General features: G+C 37.2%; 1 protein-coding gene and 1 long non-coding RNA gene across 3 annotated transcripts in view; one reads left to right on the top strand and one right to left on the bottom strand.

The window, feature by feature from the left end:
* Nr6a1 (nuclear receptor subfamily 6 group A member 1) overlaps positions 1 to 20,869 on the bottom strand; it is a 209,277-nt gene that overhangs the window by 109,840 nt on the left and 78,568 nt on the right. The window lies entirely within an intron of this gene.
* The window catches only part of LOC141415834 (uncharacterized), a 44,057-nt gene continuing 23,484 nt past the window's right edge, over positions 297 to 20,869 (top strand). The window contains exon 1 of the long non-coding RNA XR_012440791.1: positions 297 to 688. This is a non-coding gene — a long non-coding RNA (uncharacterized lncRNA). The remainder of the gene's footprint in view (positions 689 to 20,869) is intronic.

The raw sequence follows: 20,869 nt of genomic DNA, 5'->3' as shown, positions 1-20,869 counted from the left end.
AGTCCAATTCAACAATAGGATGACTTAAGATTCTGGCAAAGTCGTCTGCTTTCTTGCTTTTTACAAAGACTAGAGTTTCTCCTGACACAAGTACCTAGGTATAAGCAACCTCTGGGTGGGTAATGCCACAAAACAAAAGCAACACCTTCAAAGTCTCTTTCAGAGACAAGCAGTAGCCAGACACTCAAACTGCCAGTCCTGAATTACAGCCTCTGAATGGTGAGGGCTTCACATTTCACCGATCAGGGCACAGCCCAATCAGAAGACAAACCCCTGCACTGCCAGAGACCAGCAAATCCGCTTTCTTGCAGTGTGCACATGACTGAATGTGCTTCTGTCCATCATCTGGGTCATATATAGTTCAATGCGAGCTGAGCAGACAGGGCTGCAAGGAAATCTGGCGCGGTTCAATACCTCGTCTAGCCTGGGTTCCAGTATCTAATTTTTTTTTTTTTTAAAAACTGACAAACTCATTTCTCTACCGGGACAGGATGCCGTGCTGGCTGGAAGTTCCATTTCTACAGCAAGAATCCTATCTGGAAGTACAGAAGTTGTCCTCTAGCCACAGCAACTCGAACTTTTTTGATTGTTGCTGCTTTCTCCCATCACCCCCATCCCCTTTTGACAAAGATCCAACTGTAAAAAAGTCTTACGTAACAGTTCAGGACTACTTCGGTTCTTTTACTGGGTAAGCACTTTCAATTTTTTTTTAACTAAAAAAAAAAAACATTTTAAAAATGCATCTGTTGAGAAGCTTGAGTAAAATCTTTTAAGTAATCTGTATAATGAAATACTGTCACTGAATTTTTTAATCTCATTTCTGCACGTGCTCCTTTGTTCTCAGAACAGAAGCTTTTATACACTTCCCATAACGCAGCTGGAGAGTTATGAAGTCAGTTATTATAAGGAACACAAAGGTTGCTTTGCGTTCTTTGCCATCAGGCAATTAAATTTGTATTTGTTTTCTTAAAACAATATTTAAAGAAGGAAGTAATTCACAAAAGAATAAACCGCTAGAGAATCTAGCAAAGTTTGAAGTTTTTACCACCTTTTCTATGTATAGTTTTGTGTGGTCAAACACTTGTGCCGCCTAGGGCGGTGGGGGTAGAGGCAAGCATAGACAGAGAGGAACTAAGCCAGACATGGACAAAGGCATGAGCCAAAACCAGACAGTCCTGGCCGTTCGATAGGCCAGCAGTGGGTGAGACAGGTCAGCCAGCTGCAGGGGCGGGAGGGGGGGAAAGGGGCATGGATGTGTGAGGTGCTCATGCGTGCGATCGTGACTAGATTCTGAAACTGCCAGCCATTTTCCCAGCTATGCTTTGTACAATCTAAAGGAATGTATCTCATCAGAAGCAGTGTTGCCAGAGCCCGCTGAAAGAGAAGAGTATGATAAATACCACAGCATATGGAATCCGAAAATACTGGGAACTGGGGTGAACAAGGGGGAATGCAGAGGGTGTGGAAATTTTTTAGTGATCTGGAATGTGTTGAGTGACAGGAAGTGCCCCAAGCCTCCCCCCAAACCAACTCTTCTCAGTCGCGCCTGCTTTTGTCTAACTCTTGTAATCTACACACTACTGCTTACAAAGCTGTCTGAGTTTAAGACAAAAAGAAACATAAAAGGCTCTCCATTTCATAGTACCTGCGATATGGAAGGAATGTAAAAGTGTGGCCCTTCAAGTCTGTGGAGATTTTTTTTTTTAGGTATACAGAAGAAAGATAAAATAATTGTCCATAGATGAATGAGAATTATGAATTCTAGTCCAATTTCACATCTTATTTTTTTTTAAATAGTACTGGTTCCTGTTATACTTACAAATGCTTAGCTTGGTTCCTAAATTGAAAGCAAGTTGTTTTTGCTTGGTTAATATACTACATTTGAAGTTGTTTCTATTTTCTCTGTATGAATTTGGACTTTAGGAGAAAAAATGCAAAGTAATAAGTAAAGTGTACCAAAAAAAAAAAAAAAAAGGCTTTTTCCCTTCATTAGTTGGAAACTATTTTAAAAAACTGATTTCTTGGAAAAAGCAGCTCACTCTTACTTTTTGCTTGTAGCAATCAAGATAATTTTATGCTATAATAAATGTAAGGTAGAAAACTTTTTGAGAGAAAATAAGTATTGTAAGTGAAAAAACAACTTAGCATTTCCTCAAACTTCTGTATTATCAATAGAAACACTAAAACTTGACAGAGAAGTAGACAAATAATCAAAGGGCTAATCCTGCTTTGGGGAATATGAAATGGAAAATTAAGTGTGAACAAAATGATACTTTGGAATGTTTCTACCTCCTACCACAAAGGCTGTTAGTGGTCAGCCTAGGAGTTAATCTTTTCTAGTGTGGCTCTGAGCCTTCATGCCAAGCAGACGTTATTCACATGACGATTCGAAAAGTCCATTCATGTATCTCACTACCTGGATTTGAATAGAAACCAGACAGCAATTCTTTAGTTCCAGCCACCATTCGCCCCACTGGACAATAGCGATTTGTTAGCACAGAGTCACAGGGTGTGGGACACAAAGCTTGGAGCTGCAGAAAGATGGGGGATTCAGAGAACAGGAAATTACAGGCTCGGTGCACTCCTGGCAGCTCTGAGAATACCAAAAAAAAAAAAAAAAGGAGGAAAAAGAAAAAAAAGGGCAACACAGAGATGCCATGCTTAAGAGCTACTTCTAGCTTTTTTAGCCATCTCCAATGTCATAAAAGCTCCATTGTTGGAGTACATAAAGTCACAAGTCCTGCGTGAACTTGATTCAAGGCACTGGCACAGTTAGAAATATCAAAAGCACCCAGAGATGACTGGTTATATGCTCTGGTAGAAAGGAGAGGAGCATTTTATAAATATAATGTCAGGGGAAAAATATGCTTAGTAATGTAAGTAAAACATGTAAGAACTGTTTCGTAAGACCGATCAGTATAAAACAGACCATAACTCCACAGACATTAACTTTCTCCAAGACATTATACAAAAATCTATTAATTAATTTCATCAAAAGTTTCTTTAGAAGATATATGCCAGTTTAAAACTAGTCTTACATAAAAAACTTTGGAGTTTTGGGTTGTGCTTGGCCAAAACAAAAAAATTAAAATTAAAGCCCCAAGCACCTACTTTGAAATTTCAGAAAGGAAAATTAGATTTTCTTTTACTGATTATCAAATTATTGTAGCTCCCTAGCTAAATTCAGAAATTGCCTTCACCTCCTTCTTTTTGGAACTAAAATAACAAAATTAATGGATACTGTAAGTGAGGGGGAAGAAATAATTTTCCAGTCTCAATCAATAAGAAAAGAAAAAGAGACTCTGGCTTCCTGTCAAGATCCTCATGCTGCAACCTGGGTACCAGTAGGTCAGACTGGCATCCATTCCAATAGAGACCTGCACAAGGAAGCTGTCATTGGTTTTGTTCTTCGGCCCTGCTGTGATCTGTGAGCAAAATCAAATCAAATCATATATATCTGAGATAATGAATGATCAAAAAGTGCTTCAGAAACATGAAATGCTCTGCTCTATTATGGTTTTAAGTTGAACACATGCCAGGTTTAATGTTTTAATCAATGATTGGGCTTCACCTGACTTTTATCATTACTTATCAAACACAAACATCAGTTACTACCTCAAACTGTGCTTCCCAAGGCAGTAGCATTAGCCACATGGGGCTCTTTTGCTTTAAATTAACCACAATGAAATAAAATAGAAAATTCCGCTCTTTATTCCCAATAGCCTCATTTCAAGTACTCAATAGCCTCATGTGACTACTGGCTATCACACTGGACAGCCCAGATATAAGACTTTTCCATCACTGCAGAAAGTCCTATCAGACAGTGCTGATCTAAACCATGCTCCTATCCACCATACCTGTCTTCGATTACAGCTGGATGTGGAAAAAAAAATCTCTAAATAAAAAAATACGATGACAAGTATGACAAAACAGTGATATAATACTTGATAGAGCCCTTAAAAACCACTTGAAATCAACGGTGAGAAAGGAGGTCCAGATCCATTTTCATTTCTTGGTCTGCAATAAAGAACATTATTATGAAGAATATTAAGACAAGACTGGCAGACAGGTGGTAGTGGTCAGAGTGAGTAAAATGCTCCAGAATGGTACTAATTTAGCATCCAAAAGTTCTTTGTAAACATGATACAACTGATTCTACAGTTTCTCTTATAGTATCATTGTTATGGATGATATGGAGTAACAAAGAAGGGCCATGGCCCTTCAAATCAGTCAGACCTGGGTAAGTCTACTAGCATCCACTTTCGTAGTTAAATGATATCAGGCAGATTACTTTACTTCTTTCAAACTTATCTGCGAAATAAGGAAACAGCCATGCTGCAGAACATATGCAAACATTCACCATAAAGTATGAAAAACCTCCAGTAACATAGCAGGTATACATTAGAGATTCAAAAAAATGTAGCTACAAATTGTCTTTGTCCTTACAATGGAACTTCATGAAGACAGATACTATTCAAAACACAAGGGGAACAACAATCCTAAACTATTAATGCTGGCCATGTCTGCAATCCAACTAAATGGATGGATATATTTGGACACTAGATAATTTTTCCCAGCCAGTGTGTGACCACACTGCTGCCCTATGCACTCTGACTTTGCCAGAAAAACCTCATGTCATTTTTTTTCCCTCATGTCATAGTTGGCTGAAATAAGCAGCATGGTGGTTCAGAGTTATATGTATGTGTGTATGTATATGGATCTGGGCTTAGGTGTCAAAAAGGAAGACAATATTCTATAGCCAAAAAGTAAACTTAAATTTGTCAAGGGATTCACGTGCTTTAAGTGAGTGCAAACAACGGCAGCCAAATACTGGGAACCTAATTCTTGTTCAGGAAAAATGGAAAAGGCTATTTTAGAAATGCAATTAAGAAGTCACTCTCTCTTGATTATGACTGATACACACAGGAAAACTAGCTAGAACTCCTTAAGGAAATATTTATTAAATAGAGCTTTTGTCAAGAACAGTTCATCTAGACTATAGTAACAGCAATAATGAAATGGCAAATATCCAATGTCTCAAGGCCTTCAATTATTGTGAACTTGGTTAACAGTGAAAACTGTATGCAATAAGTGGTACCTACTCTAAAAGCATTAATGATTTTTAAAAAATGGCCAAGCAATTTATCATAATTACAATCTTTAATCCCCAAATCTACCATCAAATGAACCTGTTTTTTATTTTGTTTTTGGCACTACTGGGGTTTGAAGTCAGGACCTCATGCTTGGGAGGCAGGCGCTCTACCTCTTGAGCCATTCTACCAGCCCCATCATATGAATGTGACGAGGTCCTTAGATTCTTATGCCATTCTCAACTGATTCTATGGCTGTTTGGTCAAGTGGACTTGGGTTGGAATCCTGCCTCTCCCACCCATTTACTTTGGGATCTTAAATAAGTCACTTCCCCTCCTTGTCACAGAATCTTCACCCATAAGACAGAAATATTCATGCCTTGCCAGGTTGTTTTAAGGATCATAGATCATGAATATAAAATACCTAGCACTACTTCTGGCACATGAAAAGCACTCTGGAAATGCCAATTCAACACTAACTTGCAAGGGATTGAATCCAGCTCAATGTCAATGTCCTTTACCAGACACAGAGAATAGAAACAGAAGGGTTTCAGGTTGATTAGCAGCACCAGCTATCCTTTGCTTAAAATTTAAATTAAGCATAGGAATGTAAAAACTGTCAAGATTGTACAAAGATTTTTAAATCTTAGAATCATAAATACTGAAGAGTAATTGAATATAGGAAAAAACTGAATTTTTATTTCACTCATATAAGGTGTAATTTAATGCTGATACAAATATAGTACCATTCATGATAAAAACCAAAGAATCCTTTTTTATTTTTGGCAGGGGGAAGGGGGTATTGTCAAGAAAAAGTCTTACTAGGTACTGAGGCTGGCCCATATCTTGTTATGTAACCCAAGCTAGCCTCAGAACTCACAATCCTATTGTCTCAACCTTCCAAATGAAGTAGTAAGGATTGCGGGGGTGGTTCAAGTGGTAGAGCACCTGCCAAGCAAGCATGAGGCCCTGAGTTGAAACCCCAGTATCACCAAATAAATAAATGAACAAACAAATAAATAAATAGAAGTAATATGACCCGAAGTCTCTACTGGAATAAGATTTCCTACTGACTCCTCTTAGTGATTAAAAAAAAAAAAAAAAAAAAACCACTGAAGTCCTAGAATATGGTCCATGGGTGAAAAATTAAAATAGTCTACTGCAAGCATGGGAAAGAAAATTTGTATCTTTAAAAATCAAAGCTATACCAAGAATTCCAAGAATTCTCAGGCAAGGTACTTCCCTAGTACATCTGTGGACTTATTTTAAAGTTGAAAATAATTCAGTAGAAATAAGAAATAGCAGGTGTCTCTTAAAAATGCCAAATAACAGAAAAATGTTGGACATTCCACAGAACCTTTCAGAAGATGTAAGGCAGATTTTCTAAATCAAACAGGGAAAATGTAGGGGAGACAATGTAGTACAGCAGGAAATGATCAGGTCTAGATAAGATGTTTACCTTGGCTGTGAGGCTACCTAACTAGGTAACTTTTACTAAGTTACTTTTCTCTGAATCTCTGTTACCAGTGCTAGCCCAAAGAACACATTCATAGTAGATAGAGGATAAAAGACTGACAGCACTTGTGGGAAGAAATCTGGATTTTTCAGAAGACATTCCCATTCTCCAATATCTAGCCACCAAAAAATGTTTTACAATAATTCATAAGCAGGTAGAAAAACAGAAATGTACACATATAAATACATGTGTAAATACACAAATAAACAGGTACAATGGCAAGAATTTTCATGGGTACCATTATCATTGATAAATAAAACACAAAAGGACTCCAGATGAAAGGTTCCTGAAGGTGCTCAGCAAATAATTCTGGGTCCTTATTAAACACTCATCAAGCCAAACCCTCCATCTCTAGCAATTCAACTAACAAATACTAAGCTCCTCATATATATCAAGCAGTGTTAGATTTAAAAAAAAAAAAAAAAAAAAAAAGCAAAACCTAATGTACTATTTGCCCTCATAAAGTAGATAAGCTGTAAACTGAGGTAATCTGTATCTGGAAAGAATTAAGTTCAGAAACTTGAAGAATGAATCCAATGATTTGTGGACACTGTCTTGCCATCTGTTGAACTAATATAATTCATAAAATACTGGGAAATGTACACACTCAGTTCCATTTGACTCAAGCAAACTACAGAATCTTAACAGATTTTCAACAGAATCATCAAGCCATTAAGGAAATGAAACACTTTCAAACCCACAGGCTGATTTCACAATGTTCACTAATCAGATCCGTGGTAAGCAACTATCTCACACAAAAACTGAGATTCCGTTAGACCGATGTTTAAGAACAAGATAATTTCTGGAGGGGATGAAATAAAAGAGGTCTGGGCAGGAAATAATGTGTTCCAGAAGCAGATTATGATATATTGGAGCATGAAATGTGATATAGATATCCTTCACCCCCATTGTTCCTTAAGACTATGTTCTTACACTTATCATTTCCTTTAATGACACATGCGAGGATCTTCACCAGTACACAGCAAGCTAGTACTCAGGCCATGACTAAGCTGGCTCTTAGCAACCAAGAATACTTAAGACTTGGATGATAACTATGAAGAGGAGGCTAGAGTCATAAACGTGTTACTGTGAAAACTCATCTTACAAACTAGGATCACGTATGCCTACAAGGTATCTAAATATTACCCCTTCTTCCGATCGGAATTTACTCTTTGCTGTCACACAACTATACAATGAAATGCCACTACCAATGGAGCATAATATATGCATGTGACGAGGACACAATAAATATCCAGAGAACCTGAAGCTCTCAAGATTCCAATCAAGAAATTTTCATTCCAAGTTATGCCCTGCTTACACAACTGGATTTCCACCTAGATTTTTCTCATTGGTAAAAACTCAATTATTGCCAAGTACAGTGGTACCTGGCTATAATCCCAGCACCACGGAGGCTAAGGCAGAAGTAATCCAGAGCTCCAGGCCAGCATGGGCTACACAGTGTGATATCTTTAAAAAAAAAAAAAAATCAATTGTCATGTCAATTTTGCTTTTTCTTTCTTCACTAAATAATATCCAAGTCAAAAGAGGTGTGGCAAACATACTCAGGCAAATTAGATAGTTACATTAAAAAAGAGGACCTCAATCTAGTTATCTGTTATTGTGACATAGATTTTGGTAGAATTGCCTCCATTTGGCTTAGTATCACATTTTGTCAGGCTTATTTCTCTGAATAATCCTGTATTACTAGACTAGCACAATTTCTTCCACTTGGCTACTTAAGAATTTCTAGATATATAAGTCATTCATCCAATGGTATTTGTTGAGTGCTTAGTATATGTGTCAAGCCCTATTCTAGGCAAAATTTTAATCTAGTCTCAACTTGATCACTCACTGTGTGACCCTAGACAAGTTTGCCTCTGAATCTCATGTACCTCTCTGGGGGAAAAGAATGGGGAAGTAACACTAGTTCATAGGCCTGTGAGAATTATATAAGGTTTGTATCTAGGGTCATGCCTCATATATAGATTTCATTTTATAGCAATGCAGTTTTACAAACTACAGATTATCATTATTATCCACCCTGTGTTCATATATATAAGAATCAATGTAGTCTTGTCAAATAAAATCCAGAGCTGGGCACAGTGGTTCACACCTGAAATCCCAGCTACTGGAGAAGTAGAGACCAAAAAAATTGAGGTGCAAGGCCATCCTGGGCAAAAAGTTGGCAAGACCTCATCTTGACCAATAAGCTGAAAAGTGGTGGTATGTACCTATCATCCCAGTTATACAAGAGGCATACAAAGACTGTAGTCCAGGCCAATATGAGTAAAAAACAAGACACTATTCAAAAATAACTAAAGCAAAAAGAACTAGGGGCATGGTTCAAGTGGTAGAGCACCTAGCAAGCATGAGGCTCTAAATTCAAGTCTCAGTACCACCTATCAACCAATCAATAAATCAATAAATAAAGGTATAGTATATCTAAAATATTTGCTTCAGGTGTTAAGAAGTAAGTAGAATAAGAGCCATTCGTAGATAAAACGCTACTTCTAGCTATTCCTGTCAAACACACCAGGAATATGTGACAAAGCTACTTTAAAGCAGCAGTTATGACTAGTGAGACAGATCACTGCACTCAAACAGATTTTAAAAGGTAGAGGGCACTTCATCTCTAACAGTATTACTATTTCAGGCAATTTAACTTGAAACTGTATAGAAGAAACATACATAAAAGATGTGGAATCTCAAGTACCACCTTAGCATCAAGAATGGCAAAGCATGTCTTTTTCCTGGGAGATTATTATAAAAGTCCCATAAGGATTTTTCTCTAAAAGTGATTTTCTCAAAAGTCCCATAATGGTTTTCTCTTATACAAGTGATTCCTGATCTAGAAAATCTAGATAATTTTTAAAAACTTAATATATTAAGAAAGACTTTGTATACTGGTATAGTATACACAATGGAACCAATTCTCAACAGTTTTACATCTTGTTCACTTACAAGCATTTTTTTCAAGTCATTAAAGTGGCTTTTGTAGATATCTGGATGATTTCTAATTATTCTGTACTGTAAGTAGTTCAGTGAACACACTTATAGAAATCGTTATCTGCATTTCTGATAACTTGTTGGTCTGACCAAATTCCACCAATCACAGCACAGTGTCTGTCTCATCCTGTGCTCACAAACACTAAGAACATGGCATATATAAATTACCTGGTGTCCAAATATAGTAACATTTCTGTTTGCTCAATAATGAAAGTTTTCCTTTAGAAACTTTTAAAAGGAGTGGCACCTTTTAAAAATTTAAAAGTAATCTTGGGATTACTGGTCCCCCCAAACTCTGGGTGCTCTACTGTACTTAACATTTTGCTATCTCAATAAACTTTACATTTAACACTTTATGTTAAAAAAAAAAAAAGTTTTAAAAGGAAAACTCAATTAAAATACAGACAAAAAAGTAGAAGAGGTCTCACCAATAAGATAAATTATATATCCCTAAAATCCCAGACAACTGATATTAATGTTGAAAATCTTCTAATAGGGCCCAGTGTAAGTTTGACATTAGGCTCCAGAAACTTCAGAAGTAAAAGCAAACAAAACAAAACACTCTTTTTCATGGATGTATTTCAATATTTGGACCAATGAAATGAATCAAGAATCCATCCCACCACGGGGTGTGGGAACATGACATGGAAATTAATAAATTAATATGTGCAAAAAAATCAATATTTTCATGTCTGAATTATCTTCAAATTTTAGGAGTTCACCAGAGTATTAAATATGGATATATATCTTTTTGTTTTCCAAATACAACAGAAAGTTTTGCGAATTCTGAATGAATATAATTTATTAAACAAATATTTACTGAACGTTAACTTCTCTTGAGATACTTTCACACATCAGAGAGAAAGTTTTAAAAAAGTTCTTTCCTCAAAAAGCTTGCCCTCAGCTAGGCACGGGGGCTCACACCTGTAATCAAACTACTCAGGAGGCAGAGATCAGAAGGATCTCAGTTTGAAGCCAGCCAGACAAATACATCACAAAAAGAAAAAGTCTGGCAGAGTGGCTCAAGCAGTAAGAGTGCCTGCCTTGCAAGCATGAAGCCCTGAGTTCAAACCCCAGTACTGTCAAAAAAAAAAAAAAAAAAAAAAGAAAAAGAAAAAAAGGCTTGCCTTTAGTATCCATTTAAACCATGCCCTACTTACCTGTTAATTAAAATACCACATTTCTGTCTATGGCTAGAGAAAGGAAAACACCTGTATTGAATTTTAAAATCAAAATTTCTTGAGAGAAAAAAAGTCAATGCAATATTATTAAATAGATCTCCTTCACATGGCCTCTAACTAGTACACAGTCATGTTTACTCATGCACCTATAGTAAAGAGTAATTCAAAGCTGGACACTGGTGGTTTACGCCTATAATCCCAACTACCTAGATAAAAAAATCAAGGTTTGAAGCCAGCATGGGCAAATAGTTGGCGAGATCCCATCTCCAAAATAACCAGAGAAGAAGTGGTAGAGCACCTGCTTTGGAAGAGTGAGGCCCAGAGTTCAAACACCAGTGCCCTCCACCCCTACCACAACCACCAAGAAAAGGAAAAGAGTAATTCAAATACTACCAGGAAGAACAAAAACCTCTTTCTCTGAAGAGAGTAATTAATGAAGCTACCATCATGTTTTATTTCTAATTGTCCCTGTAAAACCTTCTGGCGTCCAATAAGAGAGATAATGTTCTAGGTTTCCCACAAATGTTGGAACGTAGGTTCTACATGAAAAAGAAATTGTCACAGTAACCATGTGCTCCAGAAATTCTCAAAAACTCTGATACCTGCCTACGCCTACTGTGTTTCAGAAATCCAACCTCCCCCAACAATTGCAAATACCGTTTATCAAGGGTCTACTGGGTGCCAAGCACCGTGTACAGCGTCTGTGAGTAGTGCCCTTTAATAATCACAGCCACTGCTATGACCCTCTGGTACAGTAATGAGCCTCCCAAAGAAATGATTCTTCTACTGCAAAAACTGCTAGGGGAGCCAGGAGCCTGTGGCTCAAGCCTATAATCCTTGCTACTCAGACCCTATCTCAAAAAAAAACCCATCACAAAAATAGGGCTAGTGGAATACTGAGTTCCAGCCCAAGTACACCCCCCCCCAAAAATAAAAACACCAAAAAGAGGCTGGCAGAGTGCTCAAGTGGTAGAGCGCCTGCCTAGCAAGTCTGAGGCTCTATGTTCAAGCCCCAGTACTGCCAAAAAATAAATAAATAAAGCTAGGAGGTTAGGGGGAGCTCAGTGGTGCCAAAGGAGAAAAGAAAAGAAAGAAAAAGGAACTGCTAGAACGTAACAGAGTCCAGATTTAAATAGTCTGGTTCCTGTTTGTTTCACTATTCCAGTTTGGTTTTCTGTGGTTTGATGAAACATTTTCATCCTTTAAATTTTTCCCGTCAAAGACTAGATAATATTTTTTTCTGTTCCTTACATTGAAAACATCTGTCTTCCAAGATCACAAAGAGATGGGACAGTACAATGCAATTTTACATATGATGAAAATAGATTTCTGGATGTCAGCAAGTATGCAGTCTAAATTATGCATGGAACTTTTAAAAATAGCTAGATATCATTTATTTATCAGGCTTCAAGTCACCAAAAAGAACTATAATTTCTTTAAAAATTTATTGAAGTATAAGCAATATAGCCTCACTTGAGAAATATATTCAGCATTTACTAAAATATCAAAAAATAACTTTCTATTACACCAATGCTCTGTGTTAATATTTTAAGGCTGTTTAAAGTAGTATATGGTATCTTTTAAAAATGGTATCTCTGGACTACATGTGAATGTAAAAGTAGGAAAGCAAAATTACTATTACTTTAAAGCACCTTGTTCTGCCTTAAAATAGTCCCTAGGAATTTGTATTATTTTTGTTAATATATTACTAGGAATTCAACAAATATGATCCTTAATTTGGGGCAGAAATGTGAAGGAAAAAGCAGACAATGAGTTTAATCAAAGCTTCATTACCAAATTTCAAACGAAACATCTCTAAGCCTCCGTTGCCTCAGCCATAAAATGAGAAAACACTAAGTTCCACCGACAGCTAAATGAGTCTACAGTGGCAAAGCGCTTATGACCAACATCGTGTTCAATTACTGTTCAATCTCTTCTTAGTCCTCCTTTTTTTTTCTTTAGAGGGTCAGATAGAATTTCAAGTTTGCTAGTGAATGTGGAGCAATAAAAACTGCACTGACCAAAACTTGTGGCTAGAAAGCAATTGATTTTTTAGTCTCTTGTTACTCATTTAGTTAGGCACTTGCTTATCGAACACTCAACATCCAAAGTACCATTTATTCATTCAAAGAGTCACTGAGACTGGGTGTGGTGGCTCAGGCCTGTAATCCAGCACTGGGGAAACTGAAGCAGGATTGGAAGTGCAAGGCCAGCTTGGACTACATAGTGAGACGCCATCTCAAAAAAAAAAAAACAAAAGCAAAGTGTCAGTGAACACCTACCTTGTGGCAAGTCAAGGACAAAAATCCCTTAAACCTATCCACAAAGATCTCAGTCTAGTAGAAGTCTATGCTAGGAAAGCCCAAGATGTGTAAGCACTTAATTTTCTACTTGGAAGAGTATTGAAAGACAAGCAGATTTGCAAATAGAAATGAAAGATTTCTCAGGCATGAAGAACAGTATGACCAAAAGCACTGAGGTAACAGTTTAAGAAACAACATGTGCACCGTGACTGAAGCCAGGGTAACAGAGTAGGCCCATCAGGTTCAAGCAGTGAAGTCATTCCACCCTGAGGCAGGTGACCTCAGTTCAATATGATCGTTTACTATGCTGTTTCCATCCCTCCCCTACCTAACTACCTTTAAATACACCGATGCTTCTGTGATGGGTCTGTAGTCTATGCATCTGTCTAAATAAAAGTGAGAAAACCCTGAGAAACAAGAGGTTTGCTGAAATATGTATGGCTGTTTGGGATATGCAAACTTCTCTGTAGACTTTTACTTTGTTGACTCCTAGAAATAGTAGGCCCCCAATAACTATTTACTGAAATAGAATTACAGAGAAAGAAACCACTAATGTCCCCTTTGTTAACAGGCCAAGTATAAAGATTTTAAAATAAAGAAATTCCCACTTTTCCCCTCTACCTATCCCTTCACATAAATTTGTTCTATGTATTTCTTGAAATTATTTTGCTTGTTTTTAGATCAGACTACTTTTAATTGTTAAAAGGTCTAGAATGCTAGGAAATGGTAAGTCTGTATTTTATTACTAAATTTTTACATACTGACATTAAATCTAGGTTAGCTTCAGGCACAGGCAGCTGACAAACACAGTTACCTTCAAGCAAATATCGTGATTCATCCATGATTCACTGTCAACAAATACTGAATGGGAACATGAAATAGGAGAAATTCAGAGTAAAGAAAAGGGTGTGTCCAATTTAGGAGTAGTGAGGTAAAGCTGTGGCTTAGGAGGTAGAATACTGGGACCCAATAATGTAAACCCACATAAGGTTAAAATATTTAGATTTTGTCTAAAGACAGTCAAAGGTATCAGGTTGTCAAGCTAAGTTAAATCTGCATTTAGCCAATGGTGGAAGATGGCTGGTAGAAATGGGCAAGAGTAGAGGCAAAGAGACCACGTTGGCTGTTTACAGTGATTCACATGAACTGATTTGATCAAAGTGGTGACAATAAGGATTCAAAGGGCTGGCTTTGAACCTCAATTCTCCTGATCTCTGCCTCCTGAGTAGCCAGGATTAGTGGCATGAGCCACCAATGCCTGGCTTCTTTTCTTACTGAGATAGGGGTCACTCTGGGTTGCTCAGATGGTCTCAAACTCCTGGACTCAAGGGGTGCTCTTGTCTCAGCCTCCCAAGTAGCTGGCATTGCATCTATGCTATGTGTTTTGGTAGGGGTTTTGTATGAATGTGTGTATGTATTTGCAATACTGGGGGTTGAACTCAGGACCTTCCATGTGCTAGACGGACACTCCACCACTTGAGCTACGTGCCCAGCCCTGTCTTTTTCTATTGGGGAAAAAAAAAAAAAGATGCAAAGGGTGATAGTGTGTGGGAGTGGGTGTGATATTTTGCTCTACCTAATCTCTGGAAAATCTCTTATTATTTGCCTGAATATGACTAAATGGGATCTGATATGCAGAACACCATAAAGTTTCACAGGGCCCCAAATACCTTACCCTATTACTTGTCATGCTACTTACCATTAGCATCAAAGTCACCCATTCTTTTAAATTAAAATCATGCTTAAAATATTAATTGAAAATAACACAAAACATAAGAAGTATGATAAAGAATTAAGAGTAAAAGATTGAGCTAGTGGCTGTAGTTCACTGGTAAAATGCTTGGTTGAGGTCCAGGGTTTCATCCCCTAGCACCATAAAACTTTTAAAAATACATGTATACATATATACTTATTAAAAATGAAATATTTCCAATTTTCTTACAACCCTACTCCCAACCTAATAAAAAGTATTACTAGTTTGGTGTGAATACTTCCAGAACATTAATGTAAATACACAGGAAAGAAGTCATTCTTGAAGACCATTTGCAAGTGACTACCCCAAGGCCAGTACATAGAGATGGTATTTTAACAAGTCCTGAGTCCTATGCTTGACCTTAAACTTTTGAACAAGCCTTTAATAGTTCTTTTAAAAATAAGTTCATTTATTCAAGTGTCAAAATACAGCAAAGCACATACATCATTTTTTTTAAAAATCATTTTTACATTTACTCATGTGTGTACATTGTTTGGGCTACCTGCCCTCCCCCTCTTTGGGGCAGAACCTGTTCTACCCTCTTGTTCTCCAATTTTGTTGAAGAGAAAACATAAGAGATAATAAAAAAGACATAGTGTTTTTGCTAGTTTGAGATAAAGATAGCTATACAGAGAGATTCCTAGTGTTGCTTCCATGCACGTGATGCACATATATCTAAATTAACTTTTTAACAAAGTGAACACCCCTGGAACCAACATCCATTTCAAAATACAGAATATTACTAACCACTTGGAGACTTTTTGGCTTCCAGGTCATTTTAATCCCTCTATTAAAGTAACCACTGTTTCTGAACCAGAAATAAACCCATGAAGCTACAGCCATCTGATTCTTGACAAAGGTGTCAAAAACATACATTTCAGAAAATAGAGGAAAACTGGATAATGACATGTAGAAGATTGAAAGTAAATGCCTGTCTTTTACCCTGTATAAAAATCAACTCAAAGTGAATCAAACACCTTAATGCAAGACCTGAAACTCTGAAACAACTAGAGGAAGACATAGGGGAATCACTTCAAGATACAGACTTTGTAAATAGGACTCCAAAAGTTCAAGAAATAAAAGCAAGAGTTGACAAAAGGAGCCTGGTGCTGGTGACAGTAGGAAGCCTACAACAGGGGGATCACGATCCAGGCCAGCTTGGGCGAAAAGCTGGACCCTATCTCCAAAATAACCAGAGCAGATCAAAGGGCTAGCATACTAGACTAACACTTCCCTAGCAAACACAGAGTCCTGAGTTCAAACTCCAGTACCACCAAGAACACAACAACAAATGCTGGCCATGACTGGAGTATGCAGAAGGAACTCTCAAGACACATACATTTTGTCATGTATTTATTGGCCATTTGTACTTTTTTTGAGAAGGTAAATTAGTCAAGCTACTATGGAAATCCTTTTAAGTTCCTCAAAAACCTAAAATTCCAAACTACCACACAATCCAGCTATACTGCTTCTAGTTATACACCCAAAGTAATCTAAGTCACCATTCAATACAGATACCTGTACACCCATGTTTTATTGTGGCACTATTCACAATAGCGAAGTTATAGAATCACACTATGTGATAAATATACATAATGGAATTTTATTTAGCCATAAAGAATATTGTATCATTTGCAGGAAAATGGGTGGAATTAGAGCTCATGTTAAGAATAATAAACCAGACTCAGACAAATATCACCACGTCTCTCATATGTAGAATCTGGATTAACACAAACATATATAATATATATTTATATGAGCACACATAAAAGGAAAAAGGAGACTATTTGGGAAGAAGAAGGGGAACGGGGGAGGGGGAACAAGAGAAGCTAATGAGGGGGTGAATATGATCAAAGTATATACATGGATGACAGATCATGAAGCCAATTATTTTGTACAATCAACAAATAAAAACATCTTTCACTTGAGTACAAATTAAATTTTGTGTTAGATCCTATAATGGAGTCTGTCTCTACTACCTTATTTTTACTAAAATAGCAAAATGAAGTCAGCATTATATGGGGGAAAAAGTATCCACTATTCTGATCTCCATCACCTCAGCTTCATTTTGTCTGCTTTTGAACTTTACATAAAGGGAATCACATGCTGCGCAATCTTTTGTGTCTGGCTTCTGTTACTCAACATTTTGTCTAAGAGATTCATCCATGCTGTGCTACAAGTTATGAGAGTTTGCCCTTAGTCCTGCTATAAAGTATTCCATTTTATGGATGTTACCACAGTTTATTTATCAATTCTACTGAATGAGTATTTAGATGTTCCCAGTTCGGGACTATTGCAAATAATGCTGTGTGAATATTCTTACACATGTCTTCCAGAACACAGTTGTGATTGAGTATATGTGTGTAAATGGAATTCAATTGCTTATATTTAACTTTCATAGATGCTAATGAAGGTTTCAAAAGGGTTTGTACAATTCATAACTCACTCCTGCAAACAGAGTTTGAGTGTTCCAATTATTTCTACCAACACTATATGGTCAGTTTTTGTTACCTTAATTTTAGTCAGTCCGGTAGATATGCAGAATTTTTTAATGTTATTTTCTAATATCTAGTGATGATGAGTACCTTGGACCAAATTTTGATACTTAACAAATTTCAGTAGACGTAACAGTCTTAGTGACCAACTAGGTAGGAGACAGAACACAAAATCTAGCATTACAGAAAAAGGAAGGACATTGGCAGAAAGGAAAGGGACAGAAAACATGTTCACTTATGAAGCAATTAGGTTTGATTTTGCCCCAGGCAATGAGTGACATGAGATTCAGGAGCTATCTCCAACTACTGAGATTTAAGGGGACATATGCAAGTTCCACATAAAAAATACCTGAAAATAGACAAACAAAACCTTAAACACCAGTCATGCATTAGGGGGTAAAGAAAATAAATTTATAATTCTAGAAGGCAAGACAAATTACAGTACTTCAAAAATAGATAGATGCTTTGGGGGAGGGGGACGGGAGAATGACCCAAATAATGTACACATGTGTGAATAAATGAATAATAAATTTAAAAAAAAATAGATAGATGCTTGATTGAGATTATCCCACGAAAATTTCTAAGAATCCCTGCAAAGATATGAGAAAGAAATCTGTAAATAGTGATGAATTCTGCTGAGCACAGTGGTTCACACCTATAATCCCAGCTATTTGGAAGACAGAGATTGGGAGGATAGCAGTTCAAGGCCAGCCTGGGCAAAAAGTTAATGAGACCCCGTCCCCCTCATCTTAACCAACAAGCTGAGTGTGATGGTGCATGCCTATGGTCCCACCTAAAGGCTGTAAGTAGGAGAATCACAGTCTGAAGCCACCCAGGGCAAAAATTCAAACATGGCCTAAGTACACTGTAAGAAAATGTGGATTTTATCACAATGAAATCCCCTCATATATGCTAATTCAAAAATACAGTGAAAAAAATAATTCCCCTCCCTCTAAAACTGTGAGACTCTTATCTGAAAAATAATTAAAAAGCAAAAACGGACTAGAAGAGTGGTTCAAGTGAGTTCAAACTCCAGTATCGCTGCTGGGGAAAAAAAAAAGGTGAATCCTAGCAAGCAAAGTTAAAAATGGAATTGAAGAAAAAAAAAGTTAAAGCCTTAATAAAACACAAGTTCACTAAATACCATCATTCCATGATGACATCAGCTAGGAAAGAGTCTCTTTTTTTAGACAAAAAGGCCATTATCTGACACATCTTACATTATTCTCTATGGTGAGCACCTGAAGAAGCAAGAACAACAACAAGTGTAAGGATTAAGGATGAGAAACAAGCTTTGGAGCTGTGAGATTCATGCACTGTTGGATTTCTACCTAATTACTACTTCCCCTAACTTCCCTCCAAGAGTTATGTGGTAGTTAAGACTCTAGAGTCTGCATCAGGCAACCCTATATTTAAATCTTAGGTCTGTCCCTCCTCAGGTATGTGACTGTAGGCAAGTGACCTCTAGCTCAGATTTCATACTTCCAAAATGAGAACAGTAATTATTCAGTTTATCAGCACAATGCCTGATAAATGTTAGCTGATACTGTCACCTGGAAAACAGAGACCAATTAACATACCCAGAAGACCAAAAAGAAGTAAGGTGACAAGTATAATGCCTACCTCCATAGGAGGCAGTCAAATGACAGATACTATTATTCCCTATTTTTAGGGAACTCCATGTCATTTAAACTGACTGTAAAGTGGCATAGCATGGCAATTAAGAACATTATGGAACGGGACTGGAGGTGCAGCTCAAACAATACAGCACCTGCTTTGCAAGCACAGAACCCTTGGTTTAAACTCTAGTCACAAAAAAAAAAAAAAAAAAAAAAAGAACATTATAGAACTGGAATTCTTAAATTCCAATCCTGGCTCTGCTATCTATTATCTATGTGATACTGGGCACATTTATGATTTTGCCTTTCTATATTAATCTGTAAAATGAGAAAAATACTAAGTACCTGTATCTTATCAGATTATTGTGAAGATTAGATGAGGCCTCTTAAGTATAGTAAAGCCCTAAAAACAAAAACTAGGCATGTAAGTACAATGTAAATATTAGATATTACTTTAACAGCAGTGCAACACATATTCTGTTTGAGAAAGGAGTCTGAACATAATAAGCAAGTTAACAATTCTTCTCATGACTAAGAGGCCCAATGAAGGCCAAGAAGTGGCTCCTTTCTGTAATCCCAGCTATTCAGGAGGTGGATATCAGGAAGCAGAGATTGAGAGGGCAAAAATTTAGCAAATCCCCATCTCAGTCCATAAGACAGGCGCGGTGGTGCATGCCTGTGATCCCAGCTACGCTGGAGGCATAGATAGGAGAATGGAGGTTCAAGGCCTGCCCTAGGAAAAAATGGAGACCTTCCCTGAAAAATAACTAAAGCAAAAAGAACTGGGTGTGGCTCAAGTGGTAGAATGCCTGTGTACCAGGCAGGAGGTCCTGTGTTCAAACCCCAGTTCCATCAAAAAGAGGGGGGAGGGCAATGAAATACTTATATTCCAATCCTTAAAGATGGGAGAGGAAAAAGAAAAGGTAAAGGAATAAGAAGTTACAACACAGGAACAATATCACTACTAAGTATATGTGATCTCATCAGTCCAGAAATAGTTATGAAGAAAACATGCTTCTGGCTCTGCCTTAAGTGTGTAACAATTAAGATAAAGGGGCCCAGCCTACATTCCAGAGAGAAGGAAATTATTTTTCCAACTCTCCCCTTATAAGAACCTGATAACTAACATAGCTAAAGAAACTTGTACATTCTCACACAAGAATGAAAATTCTGAAAGCCTTCTTAGAAATGATTTTCTGCATTTTACTAGGTTTTTTCTTTGATACTTCACAAATTGTCACTGCTAGACAACTCAGAAGTGGTTACCTAAAAAGGCAAAACTGCAAGAATTCTTAGTAAGTCCTAAAGTCAATACTATGGACAAGCTACTGTAGCAGACTTAAAAAGTGAACAAAACACTAAACTGTATGAGCAATAAATAAAAATCAGTGAATTGTAATTTATCTGTTTAACAGAGTCTGTGCCTCCCAATTAGTTTGTAACTTCTTAAAAAGCATCTTATTCATCACAAGCATCTAGCACATTGTGTGGTGCACACAGAAGGCATTTAATAAGTGTTGAGTATATGAGTACAGTTGGGAGCACATTCCCCTTTTACAAGGTGCTGTTAGGTGCCAGAAACCCTGTGATGGTTTTCATATGCTTATGCCAAACAGCTCTATTTAAAAGCTTAACATTTAAGTAGGTGTGGTTTAAGGACCTGCACCCACACCTGCTCCCATCCCAGACTTATTTGCAGCAGCAAGGCTACCCGCCTTGTCATGGCTATTAGGCATCTTGGTCTCAAATGACAGGGGGATTTGAGTCTGTCAAATCTGTCAAATGACAGACTCTCTTGGAGATCAGGTACAGTTCTTCCTGCTCAGCAAAGGAGGCTGATGGTCACCAAGAGCAGGTGCTGAGTAAGTCTGGCACATTTCCAAACAAAGTCTTGCCATCTAGAATT

The sequence above is a fragment of the Castor canadensis genome, chromosome 13, assembly GCF_047511655.1.
Source record: "Castor canadensis chromosome 13, mCasCan1.hap1v2, whole genome shotgun sequence".
Classification (NCBI taxonomy): Eukaryota; Metazoa; Chordata; class Mammalia; order Rodentia; family Castoridae; genus Castor; species Castor canadensis.
Note: the sequence above shows the minus strand (reverse complement) of the source record. Positions and strands in the feature narration are given on the sequence as shown.